This window comes from Lolium perenne, chromosome 5 (assembly GCF_019359855.2).
Source record: "Lolium perenne isolate Kyuss_39 chromosome 5, Kyuss_2.0, whole genome shotgun sequence".
In the NCBI taxonomy this organism is placed as follows: Eukaryota; Viridiplantae; Streptophyta; class Magnoliopsida; order Poales; family Poaceae; genus Lolium; species Lolium perenne.
This window is the reverse complement of record NC_067248.2, coordinates 59,233,383-59,259,185: the sequence shown is the minus strand read 5'-3', so window position 1 is coordinate 59,259,185 and position 25,803 is coordinate 59,233,383. Positions and strand designations below refer to the sequence as shown.

Here is a 25,803-nt window from a genome sequence, read left to right as displayed (position 1 = left end):
ACTATTTTCGATAAAAATTCTTTTTGCAAGGTGATAGTAAGAAATCATCAAGTAGCTTTTCTTCCCATGCCAATTCACAAGATCTATATGGTCAATAATCTAAATTGGTTCTACCTTGTACCTGTCGCGGAGCGTTGCAAATATTTTTGGCAACTGACTTAATAGGGTGGATCATAGGTTTAAACTTTTATTCGTGTGGGATACGATTACCATTATTTGGTCATTATGGCTATGTAGAAATGAAAAAAAATTTAATGATAAATTCTTTGTTGTAGGTTATTCACCGGTGCACCGCTTTGCTACGTTCGTGGTCTTTTTTCAGCACGTGGAGTATCGCGAGCTATTTATAGAGATATCTTCACGATTAGAGGATACAACGAGATTTTTTTTTTCAGCATGGATGACGGCGTAAGCTGCAGATCGACCTTCCTCTCTTAGGCGTGCACCTTTTAGTTGTTTCTTTTTAGTATTTTCATTTTTGTAATAAGATTCTGGTTATGTATGCGGCTGCGTGCATCCATGTTTTGCAGAGGTCAGATGTAAGTTGTATTTTTTTTAAATAATAAAACGTCATTTACTACAAAAGATCTCACATATCACTGTTGTGGGTTATGCACGAGATTTGTAAATCGTTCAAAATTTATAAAGAATAATTATCCATAAAAAATATGTTTACTTTGGGTGCACTATAGGCTGTAAATATGTAACAGATCCGTTTTATAGTGAACATTAATGGTTCCTATTAGAATGTTTAGTCTTTTTTATATTTCCAAAACAAATAATCGTGTCAAACTAAACAAATTGTTGGAAGATATTTTTCTGTCCAAAAAATGAACCGTAGATAAAATTTGTTGACGAATTAGATCTGAGATAATTAGCATGTTTAAGTAGACATTGATACATAAGAAATAGGTCGATTAACTTGGGAGTGGCGTTTTGGCACCCGGGAGCATATGCTCCCGGTTTTTAAACTTCATTTTAAATGCACTTTTAAAATGTTGAAAAATTTGAACACAAAATTTAGTAGATACATCTCGAAATTCTACACAGTCACAAAGTGGTTCCACAGAAAACCGACATTTTGAGTGTCATCTGTAAAAAAGACAAATTTTTCTGTAAAAAATGGTTGTGTATGAGACGTTTTGTTTATCTTTTTCGCACAAGTCACAAAAAATGTCGGTTTTTCGCAAGACTTGGTCTGCGCACGTAAAATGTTGATACGTAAGCAAGAAATTTTTTGTTCGAATTTTTTGAACATTTCAAAATATTTTTCCGGTGGCAGGAGCATATGCTCCCATGTTCCGAATTGAATTTCCGGATTAACTTAGGTAAGCAATGCACTAATTAAGAACTGATGATAGTGCAGTGCAACGTATCTGACCGGTACAAACTACACATTTTTTCGTAGTGTGCATGCCCGTTGCCCGTCCTTGCTTGATAAATGCCCGTCGTGTGCCAGCGGCCACGGCACCGATGATAGCAGGCTAGCAGCGGTGGTCCAGGTCTCAGACCCCAGTGCTGTAGTGACAAGACCTTTCAGCTCCAGCCACCGGCGAGGCCATTAATAGAGGCCAAGCTGATTCCAAGCAAGCTCGAAGCGCCGGACAACCATTGTCCTGTCCACGACTCCACCTCCAGCTCCCTGCTCCTCTTCTCATCGCCGACGAGCAGCCAACGAAGTGCACACGTCCGGGTACTCCGGGCGTAGCAGCTGCTGGCCTGCTGCCCTTCCCCTCCCCTGTTGGACTCAAGGGGGACAGGGTGACCTGGGCTTCCATCGACGACCATTCACCCTGCGCCCGGCCTCGGTCCCTCGCCGAAACGAATCTGCCACCGCCGGCCACTCTGTTAGGCCTCCACCGCCGGGAAAGCGAGCTCCGCAGCTCCTACTCTGAACTCCACCTCGACGACTAGAAGCACGACCCGCGTGGAACTGCAGCAGCTGCTGCAGATCTTTTCGTCGCCAGCCTCTCCGCTGTCGGGCGACGAGACGACCACTCCCCTACGCGCGGCCTTGCCCACGATCTCCTCACTGCCCTCCTCCGAATCACCCGGCGCTGGGAAAGCGAGCTCCGTCTCCCTTCAGGTCCAAGAGAATAGACAAGGTGAGTCAGAACGCAACCCCTTCTCTCTATACTTGCCGTTTAGTTGTGTAAATGCATTTTGCCATCTTTAACTAGCTGTTCCATATCCTTTGTGCAGAGGCTGTGAACTCGCCGACGAACAAGCAGCTAGCGAAGGAGGAGTCGCTTCAAGAAATCTTCTTCCACACGCCCGCCTAGATCCCTAGCGCACCAAGTAAGTTAGTGCTAGTCCTCACTTGGTCTCCCTATCACAGGATCCATCTATGTTGTTTCCATCTGCATTATTTGCACCGACCGGCATGCACTGCTAAAGTGCTAATCTTCGATCGAGTTTGGCAGATCTGAATCATCTACTCATCTGATGCATACTAACTGATAGCGCTTCTTTGTTTCATGTATTGATTTGCACGCGGTTACTACAATCTTTTTTGTAGATTTAGTACTGCTAATGCACATACCAGCACCTGGTGAAATTCTTGCACCCAAGCAATCTTTTATTTTCTTAGTTCATGTTTGTTCGATGGGTAACAAATTACTGGAATTCCCCCGCAAAAAAAAAAAAAAAAATTGCTGGAATTGTTATTCATTACTTTGCCCACCTCAGCTGATCATCCACTGAAGATTTGTTCTTGGATTTTGTTCTCTGATTGGTTTCAGAAATTTTATCACGAAGCTACAGAACATGGTTTATAACTTTATATAGTATGATGTGCGCTTCTCTTTGGTAAATTGATAAATATAAAACTTTTTATGATCAGCTTAAACTTTCAGTTAATAACTTGATTCAGTTAATAACAGCTGCAGGTACGAACCACTGAGAGTGCCCTCAGTTGTGTTCGCACCTTATTTTGCATTTGCCACATCGACGGACAACCATTTTCACGTACTTGCTTTCTTGTATCTTAGGTTTATCATGGTTTTAAAAAGTTGGGCTGATCGGGTAGTGAGCACTTACATCTGCGGTTCCGTTAATATGAAGAAAAAGAAACCTCCGGATCAAGAGCAGAATGTAAGTTTTTTAGTGGCATGCATAAAACAGATTACTGCAACTTGAGATTGACATTGTTTTCTTGTCTCTATTTGCACGTTAACAGGTCTGATATTTGGAATGGATCGCATAGGAAATAGACATCCCTACCAAGGGGAGTCATCAGGTAGAACACCACAACCTGTTTAACCACATACTTCTTCTTCCTCTCGGAGTTGAGTCACCAAGGTTTAAGTTGAAGTCACTAATGCATTTTTTAAATTCCAAGTCTCCAATTTGAGTGCAATGTCTGAACATAATACTTCTTAGAAATTTACAAAAAGTCCACGTCCTGAAAAGACTTACTCCTGCATGATGAATATAGTGACATTGTTTTCAGAGTGCTTGATGACTACTAGCTTTATTTTATCATAATTATTTTTCCCAATCGATAACATAACTATTTTCTTCCGATCACTGATTGCGTCAACTTTTTGACATGACATATCGGCCCGACTGTACTTACCCTCTAGCCCCGACTTTTTTTGACGTTGCTTTTTTTCAATTATTCGACAATGGTTCTTCCACACACTTTTTTGACCGTAATTTTTCCACGGTAGTTATCCTACGGTAGTTCGTCAACAGTAACATAGTAATTCACCAACATTATTCTCCCTATTCGTTGGCTATAAATTTTCGAGATAACTAATTTCCTAACATTAGTTACCCCACATTGTTATTGGTACACATGGATAAATAATTTAGTCTGAATGTAATATTGCTAAAATATATATAAACTATATTTAGCATTACACAGACCAGGACTAGCAAATAATCTATTTTAGCCTAAATTTTTTCCAAATACGCTCAATCAAATCATTTTTAGAGCTCTATGTGTCGGGCGATCACGGATTCTAGCAACTCTTTGAAGTATGTTGGCAAATGCTGGCCTGTCATTGTGAGTAAATACCGATCAAATCAAAAATATTGCCCGCCTCTTCTTTTTTGTTCTCGGCGATTGAGTTCCGCCTATTTAACAGCTATTAAAATGTAAATAAATGACAGAACTGAAAAGATTCATATATCTGATATCTGACTGACTGAGACATCAATCACCACGTTCTCATAGTTGTAACTGACTGACAGTTAATATCTAATAGAAACCGTTCAAATATCTGACCGAGATAACAAACCATCAGGTTCACAGATCATGCATTAGCCTTAACTGAATAATGCAGTAGCGAGCAATCTATCCCCCTGGTATGCTTCATTACTATTCCCCTTGATCACCTTGTCTAACAGTCACATACAAAACAGTCATCAGTTCAGTACATCAGCTCAATGATTCTAAATCGGTACATATACTATATTACTCTAAGGATGGTTGAGTTCTTACTATACTGTGCAGTTTACAACTTGACAGTTGACGTTTGCTGCAAAGCGTCAGTTTGGTCCTACCTCGGTGCAACTGAAATTAAGGTTCCTGTCATGAGTGACGAGTGGATGAATTCGGGCATTGCAAAATCAGTTCACAACATCAATCAGATCTAGTACACAAAATATACTTTTGGATAATTTTTGATTAATATTTTCATAAATCGCTGGACACCATCAGAGCTAATTATTAGCTAGAAAAAAACAGGAAGATCTTACCATTGATTCAAACATGGTTGGAGGAGGAGCTCGTTGGGGCGACGGGGTAGACGTGGGGCAGTGTCGATGGGTTGGCGGAGAAGCTCATCGGGGCATTGGGATAGAAGTGCCGTGGTGGAGAGTTTTGACTGAAATGGTGTTAGAAAAGCACGAGATTGGCCGAGACTGCATATATGGGACCGGGCGACATGTGAGCGCCGATATCCAGCCTGTGGCTGGTGCTCGCGATGCACGCCTTAATAATGGTGGTAAGCCGTCGTATTAGCCAAAACAGTGGAATACACGATCGATATGGTGGCAGGATGTGGGGACGCCATAGTGGGGAGTTAGACTAGTAGCATATACCATGTTACTAGATTAGGTTATTACCTTCATAGTGGGTAGTAACTTATATGTGGTGTCAAGTATTGTATCATTTATTATGTTAATGACTCATCTTGTCTTGATGTGTGTGATGTTATGGTAACATAGCTAATTACCATCTCATTCTCTTTCCTCATTTATTAGCATGCATTATCACCAAAATGCCTTGAGATGTGTGATGCTACTAGCTATGTTACTCCCACTATGAGCAGTCTTAGAGAATGGCCTGTAACACGGACAACGGACAACGTGCAGTGTGGGGCGGCATGCATGCCGTTTGGTAAACCCTATTATTTAACCCTCGCACGGAAGCAATAAGTACTCCTCTCGGACGCACCAGGCATCCATCCACCATCCCCAATTCTCCATCGCCCTGTCCAGCAACCAGCCACCGCCGCACACCGACACCGCGGGACGGCTCCTGGTCACCAAAGGGCACCGAGAAAATTTCAGCTAGTGTAACATCCCCAAATTTCAAATCAATAAGAAAAGGAGTTTCCAATTTTCAAAATTTTGGAACTAACAAAAACTTGTAATAGGTTGCATAGTGATCTTGCATGTTTGGTTTGAGTTGTGCCATGATTGTTTGCTTGAGTGTTACTAGTACCTCTAAAACCCTAACACTTGCCAATGGAGGTACAAAAGAAATCAAATAAGAGAAAGGGAAAATAAAAGAAAAAGCCACATGAGAGCAAATGGCCATTTTTGCAAATCCTCAACCAAGGCCATAATGACTTGTGCCAATGCTTGGGAAACATCAATAGACCAATAACAAACACTTTTGAATCAAAGAATCACAAATCAAAGCAAAGGAAAAATCAAATTCAAGTTACATATGATATTGGTCAAATCTGCCACTATTAATATGTTACCCACTTTGAGCCCTTGTATTAAGCAAATCTTAAACCAAACCCTTCCAATTCTTTCCACCTCATCCAAGAGCGCATCAAGGTGAACACTTTTTGTGTTGACCAACATGGTTGACTCTGTCTCAATTGCTTAATATAAGAATGGCAAGTGGCAACTTTGAAACAAAAACTAGATCTTACACATTTTGGAATTTCACAAACCAACTCAATTTTGCACACCACCACCCCCATTGTGTGCCAAATATTAATTGAATCAACTCCACCAAAAATCGTTGCAAAATTCAAATAAAATGTTCATGCGGCCATTTGATCGAACACTTGGCCGGCAGGAATCAACTTTGCACACACATGCTATTACCCAGCAGTTTTTGGCCTAAACCTGAGACCAACCCTGATCAATCTTGTACTCCTATGTTCTCTGGTCCAAACCATGCCATTACTTTGGTGATTAAAGCATGGAGAGGAGCAGCACAAGCCCATGTCGTGCACCCTTACACACCTCCATGCCATCCCCCATCTCTGATCCTTTCTCTTCCTTTAATTTTGTCCTAGAGCATCTCCAGGCAACCCTGAACCAGCCCATGCCAACCCCTGGCACGCGAGAGGCCGGCATTGGTGTAACATCCCAAGTTTCAACAATAATAAAATCAAGAGAGAATTTCAATTATTCAAAAATTGCAACAAACAAAAACTTTTAACATGCATATAGTGCCACATATAGTTTATGCCTTTGAGTGTTTTACCTATGTGCTATTGCCATGATGAGTGTTAGTATGTTTATCAATTGCTATGTGAACCCTAACCAAGATGATCAAACCCTAAATTGAGGAGAAATAAAGAAAATGGGAAAAACCCATATTTCACTTACATACACAATATGCCTTTTTGCAATTCTTCAACCTAGGCCACAATTGCTTGCCCCATTGCTTCTAAAATACTTTAAAGTGATAAACTAACACAAATGCATCCTTGGAGCAAGAATCAAATCCAAAGAAATCAAGATTTCATCATACATGTGATAATGGTCATATGGGCAAAAAATATTTTCTTCACTACTTTACCCCTCTTTATTTCTCAATTCTTAAACTAAGCAAGGTCAACTAAAGCCAGGTCATCCAAGACCATGTCAAGGTCTACAACTTTCATGTTGACCAGTATGGTTAAAGTTGACCAGGTTGACCAGTAGAAATTGGACAAGAGAAGACTTTAAATCAATGTGAAGATCACCTCAAATTTGAAATGTTGCAAATCACTTTCAAAATGAACACCACCACCACCAATCCAACACATTAATTATATAATTGAGATGTACCAAAAATAATTCCAAAATTCGACAAAAATGTTCATGCGGGCATTGTGTCGAACACTTGGCAGGCATGATTCCAGAATTTAGTTACACTCTATTATCCTCTGGTTTCTTCCCTAAATCCCTTTAACCTGTGATCATTACACTCTCCTACAGCCCCTGCATCATCCCAGTACCTTCCTTGGTCGATTAAAGTGAGAGAAGGGGTAAAAGAAACCCTAGACTATGCAGGCCAAAGCACACCCGGCCACCTTTGGCCAAAAACCTCTCTGGCCTCTCTCTCGACTTTTCTCCATGTCCTGGAGTATCCCTGCAGCTCAAGGACACCGACGGAACACGCCTTAGCAACGCCAAGCCACGGCATTGGCCACAATCGGCGCGTCCAAAACGCGCCAGAGCATGCCAGCCAGCGTGGTGATCACGCTCTGGGCGCGCCAGGACGTCGTGCCCTCGAGCGCCCTACGCCACCCCTGCAAAGGCTAGCGCCGCGTCGAGCATCCACTCCACGCCCTCTACCAGCTAGCCACACTCGAACGACTGCGGCGGCCTTGTCACCGTCGTCCTCGCCGGCGAAGTACCGCGGGTACTGTCATGATCACCGCAAGCGCTCGAGCGATTCCGTAGCCCTATCACTGCGCCCGCTACACCTAGAGCATCGCCAGGACAACGCCTACACGCTGCCGTCCTTCGCTTGCCCTTTCGATCGCCAGAAGCGCCGCGCCATGGCCGTTCCCTTGCAGCACCTCACGGCCACCGATCGACACTATAAATAGGGGCGATCAGCTCCTCCTTTCTTCACACCAAACACTCCCCTCCCTTCACTGAGCAACACCCCCTGATCAATTTCACCAGTAGCCGTCGGAGCAGCTCGAATCGCGAGCTCGAGTCCGCCGGAGCTCGCAGAAGCTCTGCGACGCCTGGAGCCTCCCCGAGCGCCACCGCTGCACCAGGAGCTTCCTCGACGACCACCACTTCCTCGCGCCTACTGCCAGACACCTGCAACGGCCTGGTAGGCTCTCCGAACCCCTACTGACGCCGTGAGCTCGCCGGAATCCCGTCGGAGACGACGACGCTCACACGCCGTTGATCGCTGCTCAGATCCAACGGCCTAGTTTGCGCGTACCGTTTCGCGCGTTAAGAGTCGCCGACGGGTGGCCCCCGCTCGTCAGGCAGCCCACTCGCACCAGATACGTGTTGGGCCGCGCAGTGATGGTTTAACCCGTTTCGGCCATTAGGTTTTCCCGCGTGGCCCAATAATTCAAAAATGAATTAATTCATTTAGTTCAAATTCAATTATGCTGCCCACTTTAAAATTGAATAACTTAAAATCTACTACACCAAATTTAACGAATTTTATATATTCAGAAAGCTCATAACATGATCTAAATAATGCCACTGGTCCCCTCTCCAAATTCGTAGTAGAATTTAAATGTTAAAAATAACAAGTCAGGGACTTTTGCAACTTGAAAATTAATTTAAAATTCAACCATAATTAATTTTGAGTTGATTCCAATTCGAATAAATCACAATTGATGTCCTCTAATTGATTATGCAATAATATAGACATGTTATTTGCATGATCATGGACTAGATGAAATAAAATAGCTATGTAGTCAATTCTAGTGCTTTTCGACTTGAATTTAAAATTCAATAAGTGATATGAGAGCTATCTTCTCATTTAAATCTTGATCACTAAGTAATACCACCAGAGAGGATGACTTAGAATTATGAACCTCTGATAACTATTACTTAGAGATTTTAATTCATTTAAATGAGAAGTATTAAAACTATGTGAAGTATAGCACTTCAATTATTATATACTCAGATATAATAGATATGAAATGTTGACCTTGGGTCAACCTATATTTCATACCTGATTATTATATGAAGAGATTAAATCTTAATCTGAGGTAATAAGAAGAAATTAATTTCTCTAAAAAGCTACATACCAAAGTTAAGAAATAATAATAATAAGAGGAAATTATTTTTAAGAACTCATCCAACAATCCACCATGCCATGTTTGATTGATGATGGAATTAGTGTGGGAACTCTTTTGGGTGTTTTTAGTTTAGTATGTGAGTTTGGTTTAGTATTTATACCTCGTATTCGTATATAGACGCTAGTAACGAGGAGTATCAAGAGGAGGAAGCCTACTCCCAAGGAGAAGAAGAGAACTTCGATCACTACTCTGCTCAAGGCAAGCTAATAATCTTGCTAACCATCATGATGCAAGGCTCTACCAAAGCATGGCACCATCACCTCTTTTAAATTTATGCTTTACCTATCCCATGTTTTTACTTTGCAATTACTTTTGCTTATTTACTTCAAAGTACTTTTTGATTTATGATTTCACTTGGTATAGATTAGAGCAAGATCAAAGGTGATATTAGAAACACTCAAAGCTAGATAGCCCCCTCATGACATAGTTGCTAGTGCTAAACAAATAAAATTGGACTACTCTAGATGGGAACATGTGACTTTGAAATGAAATTGAAACCTTGGAATGATGGTTCATTCCATTGAATGACTTTGAATGTGAATGTGCCCAAGAGAAGATGGTGATTTTTGATATAAAACTGATATGGGTTTGAATGCGATACCCTTCCAATTATACAAGTACCCCCACAATACCTGATTATGGGTAGGGCTTAACTAGAAACTTGTGTATTATAGTATGGGTTCCCTCTAAACAAGCATCATAGGGGTTACGCCGAGGCTGCCTCCGTACATGAGAAATGATGTGAATATGAGGTGAATGTATGACCCAAGCCCTGTGCAGTTCCCGGGTTAACAGTTGGTTCTCACCGGGAGGCCAAGCTCATGGGGAGAGGTGCCTATACTAGGACATATAAGTGAAAGGTTAAGGTTGATGATCCGCGTACTGTGTTACGATGATTTGGGGTTATCCTTGACGGATGTAATCAAAAGTTGTGGCACAAGAGTACAACCTCTGCAGAGTGTTAAACCTATTCGAATAGCCGTGTCCACGGTTATGGACGATTGGAAAGGCCATACTATTTCCTCTATCAGAATTTTGTGATCTTAAAAAGGAATGGTGAACTGAAAGGTGAATTTGACTTGGATCCCCAATGATTTGTGGGAGTGACACTAATGTTCCCACTTGAGTTAGTCTAGCAAATGATGGGTGTTTACTAAAGGTTTATCAAATGAAAACTTGGCTTTATACAAATAAACCTAGAGCTTAGTACCTCTTACTACAGTTAAGATGTTTTACTTTAGTATTAGTTTGCGAGTACTTTAAAAGTACTCATGGCTTTGCCCTGGCTATTCAAATGCCAGACCTTGAAGAGGAGCAACAGTATCAGGATGACGGACAGCAGGATGTCTTCGATAACTAGGATCGTCTTCTAACGTCAAGCGTTGCCTGTGGAATATATAGTCCACTACTACTACGCTTCCGCTACTTATTTGTGATGTTGAACAATCTATTTGTGTAATATTGGATCATGTGATCCCTTGGTGTAAGACCTTATGTGTTGTAATAAATGATGACTCTGAACTACTTACTATTATGTCTCGCAAAAACAATCTTCCTGGGATTGCGATGTATGATGTAATAGGGCATCCGGACTTAAATATCCGGGTGTTTACAAGTTGGTATCAGAGCCATTGTTTGACCTTAGGAGACCCTAGTTAGAATGGACGTTCGGCAAACTTAGTTTTAAATATAATGAATGGAACAGTTATGAAAATACAATCATACCCTTACGTTTGAGATCTTTTCAAAATAACCAAATTCATGTTCTTATTACTTAAAATTTTGAACACTTTCACTTGTTAACTTGATTGTCACCCCCTCTACAGATGGAGCCTATCATCCCGACGGAGCCCTTCATCCAAACTCAAGTGTACGACCTGGCGAACGGTGGGGATCTGATCTTTGAAAGGGATCTGTTTGCCCTCACGGAGTTCCTCGGACGTTCGCCTCCCGTGTTTTACGGAGTCCAGATCACTGACCAAGCCAATGGCCAGCTCCAGTGGCTCATCATGGCTAACCTTCCTGGGAAGCCGGAGTCACCCATGTTCCGCCAGATTCAGTTCTCTCTCCGAGACAACACCTGGGTGGATGGACTCGCCCATGCTCTACAGGAGGCTCTCGCTCGTCTGTGCGGGCAGAACTCGCTGGCTATTGAAGGGGAACGCTTTGCACACCTTGCAAGGCACTCCTCTGTTGGGCTGCCCCTCAGCCTGCCATACCACCCCGTGCTGAGGCACCATGTGGATCATCTCGACTACATGTTGTTCGAGACTCGGTCTGCGCTGGATAACTCCCGCGCCGCCGCCAACCACACTCAGCAACAGCTGAACCAGTATGCGGAGACCATCAAGGTCATCGCAAAGGAGCGTAGAACTCTCCGCCAGCTGGTCGCGAAGAGGGACTCCACCATCCACCGCCTCAAGACCAAGATCTCCGTCCTGAAGGAGACCATCTCCACTCAGGCAGAGCAGCTCCAGATCCTGGAAGGAGAAGGCGAGGGGGAAGACATCCAAGGGGATGGCTACTCCTATGTCAGCAACGACAATGACTACGAAGAGGAGGAAGAAGGAGACATGGACTTCTACCAGCACCTGCCTGCCGGGATGGACACCACCTTCCCGCTCCGCATCGATGGATAGCTTCCATCCCTCTCTGAGCACTTGCGTAGTATGAGATGTATCGGTCCTTTGTATCCGCCCCATGTATCGTAGATTGTTGAAAGGGTTCTTCAAACCCTCCGGTTTGTTAGCTTGTAATAAATGCTACCTTCATGACTATGTGGTGTGTAATATTATTATCTTATGAATCAAGTTTTAAATTATGTGATTTTACCCCCAAAATGAGCCATAGAAATTTCCCTCTCATCTCATGATCCATATCTCTGTTTAGATGGCACCCCCAAATCGCAACGCAAATCAGGATGCGCTGATGCAGATGCTGCAGCTCATGATGGAGGACAGAGAGGCTGAACGCACTGAAAGGCAGGCCAATATCACTGCTCTGCAACAGCTGGCACAGAACAACCAAGGCCACGGGAACCATGACCACCCGGGCTCCAAACTGAAGAACTTTCAGACCACCAACCCACCGGTGTTTAGCAAAACAGAGGAACCCCTTGATGCTGACGATTGGCTCCAAACAATGGAGAACAATCTTGAGGTTGCCGGAGTGGAAGATAATGACAAGGTGCTGTTTGCCACCCACTATCTGGCAGGACCTGCACGTGCCTGGTGGACAAGTGCTCGCGCATTGAATGCGGGGCAACTAATGACTTGGGCAGATTTCAAGCTCAAGTTTAGCAAGTATCATGTGCCACCGGGTCTCATCAAGAAGATGCGGGATGAGTTCCGCGAGTTAAAGCAAGGCCGTCTAACCGTGGTAGAATACCGCGATAGGTTCCTCACCCTGTCAAGGTACGCCCCGGATGAGACTGACACCACCGAGAAGAGGAAGGAGAGGTTCCTGAACGGACTGCACGATGAGATGCAGACCGTGTTGGTCAACATCCCTTTTGCTGACCTCGAAGCCCTTGTTGACTCCGCCATCCAGATGGAGGGCAAGTTGAACCAAGCCAATGAAAACCGCAAGTGCCGCATGATGCACCAGAGTGGGCCCAGCAACACCTCCAAGTTTCGCCCTAGCTCAAGCGGAGGATTCACCCCCCGAAACAACAGGCCACCGGCACAGATGTCACGCCCCGGTTATCAGAACCGGAGTGGAGGAAACCCTAGGACAGGAGGACAGCATCACAACAGCAACAACTTTGTCCACCACAACAACAACTTCAACCGCGCTCCGATAAGAGCCCCTGCCAACCCTAACACCAACACTGCTCCAAGGACTGGGAGCAACGCTGTCCCTGTCGCCCCCAAGGACAAGTCCACCATAAACTGCTATGAGTGTGGCGTGGTGGGGCACTACTCCAACGAGTGTCCCAAGAGGCTCGCCAAGATTGCAGCCAACACCTATGGCCCTGCTCAGCAGCAACGCCGTGTCGCCACCGGCAAAAAGTTCACCCCCAACAACCCGAACAACCGTAGCGGCCGCCTCTATCACATGAGAGCGGAAGAAGCTCAGGAAGCCCCAGATGTCGTGCTGGGTATGTTCTCTGTTAACTCAATACCTGCAAGAGTGCTGTTTGATTCTGGAGCATCACATTCATTTGTTACGGAAGATTTTGCATGCACTAGTAAGATTCAACCCATCAGTTTGAAGCATGTCATGGTAGTGCAAATACCTGGATCAACCACTAAAGCTAGAAAAATTTGCAAAGATGTTCCTATCAGAATTCATGAAATAGACTTTTATGCCAATCTGATTGTTCTGGGAACAAAAGGTTTGGAAGTAGTACTGGGTATGGACTGGATGTCCAAACATCATGGACTGATTGATTGTGCCAAGAAGGCCATCACCATGACTAGTAGCACCGGAGTGTTAGTAGAGCACATCTCAGAAAAACTGCCCAGAAAGTTTACCTGCAACTAGAGTTTAGCCAAACCCACCTTGGATCAAATCAGGGTCGTCTGTAGATACCCTGACGTGTTTCCAGATGACCTACCCGGTATGCCCCCGGATCGGGATATCGAGTTTATCATTGAGCTAATCCCCGGAACCGGACCCATAGCCACAGTATGAACCCGGCAGAATTAGTAGAACTAAAGAAACAACTGGATGATATGTTAGCCAAAGGTTTGATTAGACCAAGTGCATCACCCTGGAGATCACCAGTATTGTTTGTGGACAAGAAGGATGGTGCGATCCGTTTATGTACGGATTACCGCAAGCTCAATGACGTCACCATCAAGAACAAGTATCCTTTGCCCAAGATAGAAGACCTGTTTGACCAGTTGACCGGTGCCACCGTGTTCTCTAAGATTGATCTTAGGACAAGTTACCATCAGCTGAAAATCCGTGCAACGGACATCCCCAAAACTGCCTTCACCACCAGATATGGATTGTATGAGTACAATGTCATGTCATTTGGATTAACCAACGCCCCCGCATATTTAATGAATCTCATGAATAAGATCTTCATGAACTTCCTGGATAAGTTCGTCGTTGTCTTCATCGACGACATCCTTATCTACTCCAAAACCGAAGAAGAACGTGAGCAACACCTGGAAGTGATCTTAGATACACTTCGGGAACACCAGCTGTACGCCAAGTTCAGCAAGTGCGAGTTTTGGTTGAAGGAGATAGGATTTCTGGGACACATCTTGTCAGCAGGAGGAATTGCCGTTGATCCCGCCAAAATAAAAACCGTTGCAGAATGGAAAGCCCCAACCACCCAAACTGAGGTCCGTGCATTTCTCGGATTGGCGGGATATTACTGCCGATTCGTTGAAGGATTCTCAAGCATAGCTAGACCTATGACGCAACTGTTGAAGAAGGACAAAAAGTTCGAATGGACGGGCAAGTGTGAAGAAAGCTTCCAACAGCTCAAGAGCAGACTGACTTCAGCCCCAATACTGATCATGCCGGACATCACCAAACCATTTGATGTGTATTGTGATGCCTCCAAGATTGGTCTTGGATATGTGTTGATGCAAGAAGGCAAAGTGATCTCGTACCTGTCAAGGCAACTGAAGCAGCATGAACAGAACTATCCGACCCATGACTTAGAGCTAGCAACCGTCGTGTTAGCCTTGAAAGTATGGCGCCATTACCTCATGGGTAATCGATGCGAGATCTATTCGGATCACAAGAGCTTGAAGTATATCTTCACCCAGAAGGAGCTAAACATGCGGCAAAGGAGATGGTTAGAGTTAATCAAGGATTATGATATGGAAATCCACTATCACCCTGGCAAGGCCAATGTGGTAGCAGATGCTTTGAGTAGACTGCCATGTCAGTTGAACTCCATGATCGCCGAAGAGCAACCTAGCCTTCACCAAGAGTTTGAACAGTTTAGGATGGAGTTAGTTAGCGAAGGTTTTCTCGCCAGCATTGAACTCCAACCCACCCTGATTAGTCAGATCAAAGAAGCCCAGAAGGGAAATGCTAGCATTGACGGAATCAAAAGCCAAATCACTGCGGGAAAGGCACCGGGATTCATCGTAGATGAAGAAGGAGTGCTTGAGTACAACTGACGCTTGTGCGTGTCGTCAGATTCCGAGTTGAAACAAGTTATTCTGAAGGAAGCCCATGACACCTTGTATTCTATTCACCCCGGAGGTACCAAGATGTACCAGGACCTGAAGGAACAGTTCTGGTGGCATGGAATGAAGCGAGACATCGGGAGCTATGTCGCCAAGTGTGACATCTGTCAGAGAGTCAAGGCAGAACAACAACGACCCGCGGGACTGCTACAGCCCCTGCAGATTCCCGAATGGAAGTGGGATTCGGTAGGAATGGACTTCATCACCGGATTGCCCAAATCTAGTAAAGGAAATGATTCTATCTGGGTAGTGGTCGACAGATTGACCAAAGTCGCCCACTTCATCCCCGTCAAGACCACCTACCAAGGACCAAGACTTGCAGAGTTGTATATCTCACGAATAGTCAGCCTGCACGGAACCCCAAAGTCAATAGTATCCGATAGAGGATCCCAATTCACCTCCAGATTTTGGCAGAAGGTACATGAAGGACTCGGAACCCGGCTGAATTTCAGCACAGCCTATCACCCGCAGACGGACGGACAGACTGAACGAGTCAACCAGATATTGGAAGATATGCTGAGAGCATGTGTGTTGGAGTATGGATCCAAGTGGGAAGACTGCTTGCCATATGCAGAATTCTCGTACAACAACAGCTATCAAGCCAGTTTGCAAATGGCTCCCTTTGAAGCCCTGTACGGAAGGAAGTGTCGTACCCCTCTGAATTGGTCGGAAGTTGGAGAGAGTCAAGTCTTTGGACCAGATATTCTCCGGGAAGCTGAAGAGAAGGTTCACAAGATCTCTCTCACACCCCCCCCCCTCCACCTTTGTACATATGTAACTGTCATTGTCCCAGTTTAATGCATTAAGTCAGTAGGGTTTCTCACCCTACTGTCCAAGGTTTCAAAAAAAAAAGAAGATCCGCGAGTACCTCAAGACCGCACAATCAAGACAGAAGAGCTACGCCGACAAGAGACGCCGAGAGATGACCTTCGAGATCGGAGATTTCGTATATCTCAAAGTGTCCCCCCTTAAAGGAATGCAGAGATTCCAGCTTAGAGGAAAGCTTGCACCCCGATATGTCGGACCATTCAAAGTCCTGAGTCGCCGTGGAGAAGTGTCTTATCAACTGGATCTACCAGAAGAAATGTCAGCAGTGCACAATGTGTTTCACATCTCGCTACTCCGGAAATGCTTGGAGATACCTGAGAAGACCGAGGTTTTCAAGAACATCGATCATCGAGCCATCGATATCAACTCAGATTTGACATATCGCGAAGTACCTATTCGCATATTGGAAGAAGCTTTCAGAACCACTCGCACCAGGAGTATCAAGTTTCTAAAAATCCAATGGAGTAACCACACCAAAGAAGAAGCCACCTGGGAGAGAGAAGACTTTATGAAGACTGAGTACCCAGATCTCTTTAGTACCTAGTTTTCTTTAAGATCTCGGGACGAGATCTTTTGTAAGGGGAAAGGGTTTGTAACATCCCAAGTTTCAACAATAATAAAATCAAGAGAGAATTTCAATTATTCAAAAATTGCAACAAACAAAAACTTTTAACATGCATATAGTGCCACATATAGTTTATGCCTTTGAGTGTTTTACCTATGTGCTATTGCCATGATGAGTGTTAGTATGTTTATCAATTGCTATGTGAACCCTAACCAAGATGATCAAACCCTAAATTGAGGAGAAATAAAGAAAATGGGAAAAACCCATATTTCACTTACATACACAATATGCCTTTTTGCAATTCTTCAACCTAGGCCACAATTGCTTGCCCCATTGCTTCTAAAATACTTTAAAGTGATAAACTAACACAAATGCATCCTTGGAGCAAGAATCAAATCCAAAGAAATCAAGATTTCATCATACATGTGATAATGGTCATATGGCCCAAAAATATTTTCTTCACTACTTTACCCCTCTGTATTTCTCAATTCTTAAACTAAGCAAGGTCAACTAAAGCCAGGTCATCCAAGACCATGTCAAGGTCTACAACTTTCATGTTGACCAGTATGGTTAAAGTTGACCAGGTTGACCAGTAGAAATTGGACAAGAGAAGACTTTAAATCAATGTGAAGATCACCTCAAATTTGAAATGTTGCAAATCACTTCCAAAATGAACACCACCACCACCAATCCAACACATTAATTATATAATTGAGATGTACCAAAAAGAATTCCAAAATTCGACAAAAATGTTCATGCGGGCATTGTGTCGAACACTTGGCAGGCATGATTCCAGAATTTAGTTACACTCTATTATCCTCTGGTTTCTTCCCTAAATCCCTTTAACCTGTGATTATTACACTCTCCTACAGCCCCTGCATCATCCCAGTACCTGCCTTGGTCGATTAAAGTGAGAGAAGGGGTAAAAGAAACCCTAGACTATGCAGGCCAAAGCACACCCGGCCACCTTTGGCCAAAAACCTCTCTGGCCTCTCTCTCGACTTTTCTCCATGTCCTGGAGTATCCCTGCAGCTCAAGGACACCGACGGTACACGCCCTAGCAACGCCAAGCCACGACATTGGCCACAATCGGCGCGTCCAAAACGCGCCAGAGCATGCCAGCCAGCGTGGTGATCACGCTCTGGGCGCGTCAGGACGTCGTGCCCTCGAGCGCCCTACGCCGCCCCTGCAAAGGCTAGCGCCGCGTCGAGCATCCACTACACGCCCTCTACCAGCTAGCCACACTCGAACGACTGCGGCGGCCTTGTCACCGTCGTCCTCGCCGGCGAAGTACCGCGGGTACTGTCATGATCACCGCAAGCGCTCGAGCGATTCCGTAGCCCTATCACTGCGCCCGCTACACCTAGAGCATCGCCAGGACAACGCCTACACGCTGCCGTCCTTCGCTTGCCCTTTCGATCGCCAGAAGCGCCGCGCCATGGCCGTTCCCTTGCAGCACCTCACGGCCACCGATCGACACTATAAATAGGGGCGATCGGCTCCTCCTTTCTTCACACCAAACACTCCCCTCCCTTCACTGAGCAACACCCCCCGATCAATTTCACCAGTAGCCGTCGGAGCACCTCGAATCGCGAGCTCGAGTCCGCCGGAGCTCGCAGAAGCTCTGCGACGCCTGGAGCCTCCCCGAGCGCCACCGCTGCACCAGGAGCTTCCTCGACGACCACCACTTCCTCGCGCCTACTGCCAGACACCTGCAACGGCCTGGTAGGCTCTCCGACCCCCTACTGACGCCGTGAGCTCGCCGGAATCCCGTCGGAGACGACGACGCTCACACGCCGTTGATTGCTGCTCAGATCCAACGGCCTAGTTTGCGCGTACCGTTTCGCGCGTTAAGAGCCGCTGACGGGTGGCCCCTGCTCGTCAGGCAGCCCACTCGCACCAGATGCGTCTTGGGCCGCGCAGTGATGGTTTAACCCGTTTCGGCCCATTAGGTTTTCCCGCGTGACCCAATAATTCAAAAATGAATTAATTCATTTAGTTCAAATTCAATTATGCTGCCCACTTTAAAATTGAATAACTTAAAATCTACTACACCAAATTTAACGAATTTTATATATTCAGAAAGCTCATAACATGATCTAAATAATGCCACTGGTCCCCTCTCCAAATTCGTAGTAGAATTTAAATGTTAAAAATAACAAGTCAGGGACTTTTGCAACTTGAAAATTAATTTAAAATTCAACCATAATTAATTTTGAGTTGATTCCAATTCGAATAAATCACAATTGATGTCCTCTAATTGATTATGCAATAATATAGACATGTTATTTGCATGATCATGGACTAGATGAAATAAAATAGCTATGTAGTCAATTCTAGTGCTTTTCGACTTGAATTTAAAATTCAATAAGTGATATGAGAGCTATCTTCTCATTTAAATCTTGATCACTAAGTAATACCACCAGAGAGGATGACTTAGAATTATGAACCTCTGATAACTATTACTTAGAGATTTTAATTCATTTAAATGAGAAGTATTAAAACTATGTGAAGTATAGCACTTCAATTATTATATACTCACATATAATAGATATGAAATGTTGACCTTGGGTCAACCTATATTTCATACCTGATTATTATATGAAGAGATTAAATCTTAATCTGAGGTAATAAGAAGAAATTAATTTCTCTAAAAAGCTACATACCAAAGTTAAGAAATAATAATAATAAGAGGAAATTATTTTTAAGAACTCATCCAACAATCCACCATGCCATGTTTGATTGATGATGGAATTAGTGTGGGAACTCTTTTGGGTGTTTTTAGTTTAGTATGTGAGTTTGGTTTAGTATTTATACCTCGTATTCGTATATAGACGCTAGTAACGAGGAGTATCAAGAGGAGAAAGCCTACTCCCAAGGAGAAGAAGAGAACTTCGATCACTACTCTGCTCAAGGCAAGCTAATAATCTTGCTAACCATCATGATGCAAGGCTCTACCAGAGCATGGCACCATCACCTCTTTTAAATTTATGCTTTACCTATCCCATGTTTTTACTTTGCAATTACTTTTGCTTATTTACTTCAAAGTACTTTTTGATTTATGATTTCACTTGGTATAGATTAGAGCAAGATCAAAGGTGATATTAGAAACACTCAAAGCTAGATAGCCCCCTCATGACATAGTTGCTAGTGCTAAACAAATAAAATTGGACTACTCTAGATGGGAACATGTGACTTTGAAATGAAATTGAAACCTTGGAATGATGGTTCATTCCATTGAATGACTTTGAATGTGAATGTGACCAAGAGAAGATGGTGATTTTTGATATAAAACTAATATGGGTTTGAATGCGATACCCTTCCAATTATACAAGTACCCCCACAATACCTGATTATGGGTAGGGCTTAACTAGAAACTTGTGTATTTTAGTATGGGTTCCCTCTAAACAAGCATCATAGGGGTTACGCCGAGGCTGCCTCCGTACATGAGAAATGATGTGAATATGAGGTGAATGTATGACCCAAGCCCTGTGCAGTTCCCGGGTTAACAGTTGGTTCTCACCGGGAGGCCAAGCTCATGGGGAGAGGTGCCTATACTAGGACATATAAGTGAAAGGTTAAGGTTGATGATCCGCGTACTGAGTTACGATGATTTGGGGTTATCCTTGACGGATGTAATCAAAAGTTGTGGCACAAGAGTACAACCTCTGCAGAGTGTTAAACCTATTCGAATAGCCGTGTCCACAAGAGTACTCCGAGCTCCCCTCCGCAGCACCCTCGCGCCGCTATAAATAGACGCCTCCCGCTCCTCATTTCCTCACGCCATCTCGCTCTCCTCCCATCTCCGCTTCTCCTCGACCACTTCCCTCGCCACATTGTAGCCGGAGCCACCTCAATTTGACGCCGGAGCACCGCCAGTACCCGCAGCACCTCGCCGTCGATTGGAGCCAACGATGCCACCAGGACCAGGAGGCCCGCCGTCCACGACAACGTTGCTGCGCACCTCGCCGACGATCGCCGGAGCACCGGTAGGCCCTCCGACCCCCTAGCCTCGCCGCCAGTAAGCCCGTGTCTCGCCGGAGATGACGACGGCCGTGAGCCGTCCGATCTGATTGTAATCCTACGCCTCACATCGCTCATACCATAGAGGACGAAAATACGAATATATTAAAAACTCAACGACACAACGCGACATAGAGGACGAAAATACGAAATTTGACTAATTTTTAAACTACTCGTCCGACTCCCAGTCGAAGTCCGAGGAGTGGGTGCTCGGAGTCGTCTCCGACACCGGCGTCGTCGTCCACTCAAAGGAGGAGGAGGAGAGGACGATGGTGGACGGCCCTGCGCTGTTCTTCTTTTGCTCGTCGATGGCCTGTTTGGACTTTTTCTTAATTTCAATTTGCCCTTCTAGAAGCCCATACTGGAGAAGTGCGAGTATCGATTTGCTCCCGAATGCCTACTAGTCTCAAACTCTAATTGATTTAATTAAATCTGTCTGAATGTTTTTTTCTGTGTGTAATGTAATTAAATAAAAATAATAATTAGGTTATGTCCACACTTCAAATTGTACTGGCTAGTCTCAGACTCCATTGTTTAGTTCCTGGGCCCGGTGACAGCTGACATGCATAGACATAATATATAGATAGTAGAGGCCGAGAGGACAATTTTAGGGGACCTCCTCTTACTCTTTCTTGATGAGTTGTGAGTCACCTGAGTGCTAACTCGGGTTGAAGGATCGATCCCCAACTATCTGTAATGACAAATAACTCTTTTGTGTGCACTTTTCTTTCTTGATCACTATTTGCTACTCTTGATTCTTAAACATCTCATGTTTTATTGAATTTTGATTAACGTGTTACTGACATCATTTAGCACGCGATCTGCAGATAGCAAGCATGAACAGGGGCCAACCTGGATACTCCATGGTAGACGACAAGCACCAGGAGCACCGGATCTCCGCTTCCCTACGCTGCCCCAGCTGTGGCCATGAGCTGGAATGCACACCGGTAAATATATTACAACATTTCTCTTGGGCGCGAGGACAAAATTATATCTCTCTAGTGATGTTCATTTTGGGTTTATGTCCCGCGGTTGCTGTCACAAGGACATGGCTGGGTTTCCTGCCGGCATCAAGTTCGATCCGACGGACCAGGAACTGATCGAGCACCTGGAGTCCAAGGTGATGGATGGAGGCTCCAGGGCTCACCCTCTCATAGATGACTTCATACCCACCTTACACGGAAAAGATGGCATTTGCTACGCCTTCTCGGCCCTCGCCGCCTTCCTCGCCGCGGAGTCGGCGCGGCGCTTGTCGCGGCTGGCTTTCTCCTCCTTCTCCTCCTTCTCCTCCTCCTTCTGCGTGTAGAAGGCTTCCGTGGCGGCGACGTCTTCCGGGAATCGGTGCGCCCACTCGAAGCGGAGGGCCTCGTCACGCTCGGCGATGAGGAGGCGCTGCTACAGCTCCCGTTGGCGGCGCTGCTGCTCGCGCGTGATGGCCGGCGGCGGCGGCGCGAGCATCTCCGCCTGCTCCCACGGCCAGACATCATGAAAATTCATGGTCCGGCGGGAGCGGCCGTGCCGCCGGCGACAACGTCGTACGCCCACGCCGCCTCGTGCGCCGTGTCAAACGTGCTGAGTCCGATCCGCTGACTCCTTCAGTTGCGGAGGATCTAACGCCGGCGGCCAGGAGACGTCGGCGGATTCGAACCAAGGGTTAATCAGCCCCCCGGAAGCGGCCGCCAAGTCGCAGCGCATGGCCGACGCATGCGTGGCGGCCACCGCCGTGGAGGTTGCGGCGAACTCCGTAACGGGTTTCGCTGCCTGTTCCCAGTTTTCGGTAGGCGGGCCGAATCCGGCGATGTGCCAGATGAGCCACCTGAAGATGCCCCATATCTCGCCGGCCTCCACGGACTGTGGTGGCATGGCGAGCTGTGCCCCAAGTACCGCCAACTGCCTCGCATCCGGATTTGGTGGCGAGAAGTCCATGCTAACCTCGTTACCTCGGACTCCACGGAGGCTACAGTTGATCAATCGGTCCACGGTGTTGGCAGCTCCGGCGTAGCGGGGGTACCTGATCGAACTACATCCGTGGGCTGGAAACGAAGGTGAGTCCACATGCAGTACAGATAATTATCCTCTATCCAGATTATCTACAGGAATAGGAATTGATGTGGCTTTCTACTCTTGCTGCATGGCTCTGCGTAGATTACAGGAAAATTAGTTTCGGTTCACCACCCATTCGTCCATCACAGGCAGTGTTCACTAGAAGCCTGCTTTCGAGTCTGTGCCGAACCTCCCAAAATTAACTGCACTAACTTATGTACAATTTTGAAAACAGGAGGATCCATCTATGGAACTTTGCTTGTCGAGGCAAGCAGCGGCCAATGGCGCCGGTTCTCTTGCCCGGGGCTTCCTTCAGCCGTATGTCAGCCCATCAAGTCTGGATTTGAACCAGGGCCAGGATACGGTCAAATTCTGGTGCTCCCAAAAATAGAGGTAGGTTTTCAGCCTCGGCATCATTGCAGCTGTTTTATGTGTGTACCAATTCACGGTCTGAACCAAAAAATATGTGGGTTGACTTTCAAATTGCGTTATGTGGGTTGACTTTCAAATTGCGTGCGGTAACGTGACGCCCCTTGCACCGATAATTTTTCAGTTGCTAGGAAGCTCGACTTGAACGAGGGTCTTGATGATGGTTGCCAATGATGTTGACACAACACTGAACCTTGGGGCTACGCCATTTCTGGACAGCCACTTGCCTGCCAAGAAGAGAGGTATGTGTTGCGTTGGGTTCGACTGTGTGCATGATAGCAAATCCGATCAGCTTCGGTGTTATTTCCATGTGCTGATACGCCCTTTTCCAAATTGAACTGCAGCCATGTTCCAAACAAGTTTGTCCAGCTGGATGTCAGGGGAGGTAGCTGGTCCATCCACATTGCATCAAAGGACGGTGGCGTCGACCTCAAGATTGCTCTTTCCTATGACGGAGTTGTTCCCGTCAGGAGGATCTATTAAACCCCTATGTTTCGGGACCCTCGAAGGATGATGCAGTGTACAAGAAGGTTATGGAAGCAACCGTACATGAGCTTGATAGGTGCACACTGTAAAATTCTATGTTGGGTCCATCAAGGACGAATATACGTGGCGTTGTGAACTGATCATGCTTATCAGTTCATAATGCAGCTGATTTGAGCACAACACCCCGATCAAGATATGTGTTGCAGGGCTGGCGATTCACAAGGACTTTGACAATTACCTGGCCAAAGTAGGATTGGACATCGTGTCTAGGTACCTAACGTCTCCGATAGCGATCAAGGCAGGGGTTTCCTTCCAGCCATCTACGGGGAGGTGCTTACTCGGTGCTGGATGGACGGTGAGCATATAAACGGCCACGATGGTTATGTTTGTGACTTTAAAAAACTCCTGGGATCGTGCGTGGGTCAGTGTTAGACTGTGATGCTTAATGTTTCAGATGCAGATTACTTTTAGCCGGGATTATATGAAGTTGGCTGGGGTGAGGATGTTGTTCGGGCAGTACTGAGGTGCTGGGAGTGGCATGCTGGTAATTGTTCCTCCTTCCAATTGTTGCAACTTCAGTAGTACTAGAATTGTGGGGCTGTGCCATAGCATGTGCTGACCAATGCTCCCAGATGCAAAAAGGAAGCATCTGATGTTGTTTATTGCGTCCTTCGCAGGCGTTGGCATTTGTGCACCTAACTAGGGCATGGAACTTATATGGCTTCGACACACTGAAGCGCACGGTATACGTCCTTGATCCCACTAAGGGGCCTCTGACCGACCTCTCCGAGCTGCGCCACAAGCATGGCAAAACCATAGGGACACTTCTGGATGCATTCATCACTTGTGGGTCAAGTTTCTGTGCATTTGGCAAGTTACCTTCAGTTCACACTGGCGATACAAATTTCACGGTACATACAACAATCAGAGGTAAGCGTGGGAGACGGCCGACTAGTGTGGGTTATGTATTTTGCTTGAATCCAGTAACCTCTCTGATTTATTTGTTGTTTTCCCCCCTCAACAGCACGGACACAGCTATCCAGGTACTGCACCACGCTATAACATTTGTTCCAGCCTGACACCTTTGAATCTGAGTGAGGTATATACATATGAGTTACCAACCAATTTGTTTGCCAGTATTTGTATTGATTTTTGATTTATCTATGTGACATTTATTTGATGGCTGCCTTCGAAACGTAATCAGGAACAATGCTTCCGTCTGAAGAAGAAGCTCCTACGTGATGTCCTTCACATGCCAGAGAACATTGGTGACCTTCCGTCTCGTATGCAGTGAACTGGATCACGCGGTGTTTGTAACAGCAGTCACGTGCGCTCATGGATTACGAGTCGAGAGACTAGTCTAGACTAGTCGAGCGACTTCTAGAAGTCGCAACTTCACTTTCGACTCATGTCTTCGAGTTGACTCAAACCATGAGTCGACCGAGTCGAGCGACTAGTCCTGGACTAGTATAGACTAGTCCTAATGTGTGAGTCGATCGTCTCAAATTTTCCTGAAATTCTTTTGCTGGACTGCTTTATTTTCGAATTTCAGACCACTTATGTTGGTCTGGTGCTGTTTGCTGTGGACCTATCTTGAACTTATATATTTACTGTCTTCATACATCCTTTCCATGCCTTCAAATATATTTTATATTGTTATATATGTATTAGGTATTATATTATACATTTATATTAGTCCACGTCGACTAGTCTACTGTGAGTCTAGACTAGTCTTGACTAGTCCATGAGTCGATACCGTGACGACTCGGCTTGACTCGTCGACTCGTAATCCTTGCGTGCGCTACGTGGGATTACTCTGGACCAGTCCAATGTCTGTGCCGTGTTATTTCAGTTCGGCTGGAAAAAATGTTGTTGGCATGGCCAACTCCTTGTCTAGTTATGCATTATATTTGAATCAGACTGCATGATTCCCAAAAAAATTTGGTGCCTCAGGCCTTATTCCAGTGGAGCCGTGTGCACTGGCTTTGGATTGTTGCAAAACTAATTTGCATGGACCATCTTTCCATCG

At 45.3% G+C, this 25,803-nt stretch overlaps 2 long non-coding RNA genes across 5 annotated transcripts in view; both read left to right on the top strand.

Moving 5' to 3' along the window:
- Positions 1 to 1,586: 1,586 nt before the first annotated feature.
- The window catches only part of LOC127299280 (uncharacterized), a 141,506-nt gene continuing 117,289 nt past the window's right edge, over positions 1,587 to 25,803 (top strand). Inside the window, exons 1-3 of one of the 3 annotated variants that reach the window (XR_007850365.2) lie at positions 1,587 to 2,105; positions 2,203 to 2,298; positions 2,991 to 4,020. This is a non-coding gene — a long non-coding RNA (uncharacterized lncRNA). Of the gene's footprint in view, positions 2,106 to 2,202; positions 2,299 to 2,990; positions 4,021 to 25,803 lie in introns of those variants that run through there. The other 2 variants (XR_011744809.1, XR_011744808.1) reach the window with 2 other exon arrangements.
- On the top strand, positions 22,686 to 25,395 carry LOC127304661 (uncharacterized). 2 transcript variants are annotated; one of them, XR_007853486.2, is made up of 8 exons: positions 22,686 to 23,252; positions 23,413 to 23,530; positions 23,633 to 23,850; positions 23,940 to 24,129; positions 24,235 to 24,318; positions 24,452 to 24,704; positions 24,799 to 24,873; positions 24,979 to 25,395. It is a non-coding gene; the product is annotated as an uncharacterized lncRNA (long non-coding RNA). The 2 variants fall into 2 exon arrangements; XR_011745941.1 differs by having other exon boundaries at positions 24,229 to 24,318.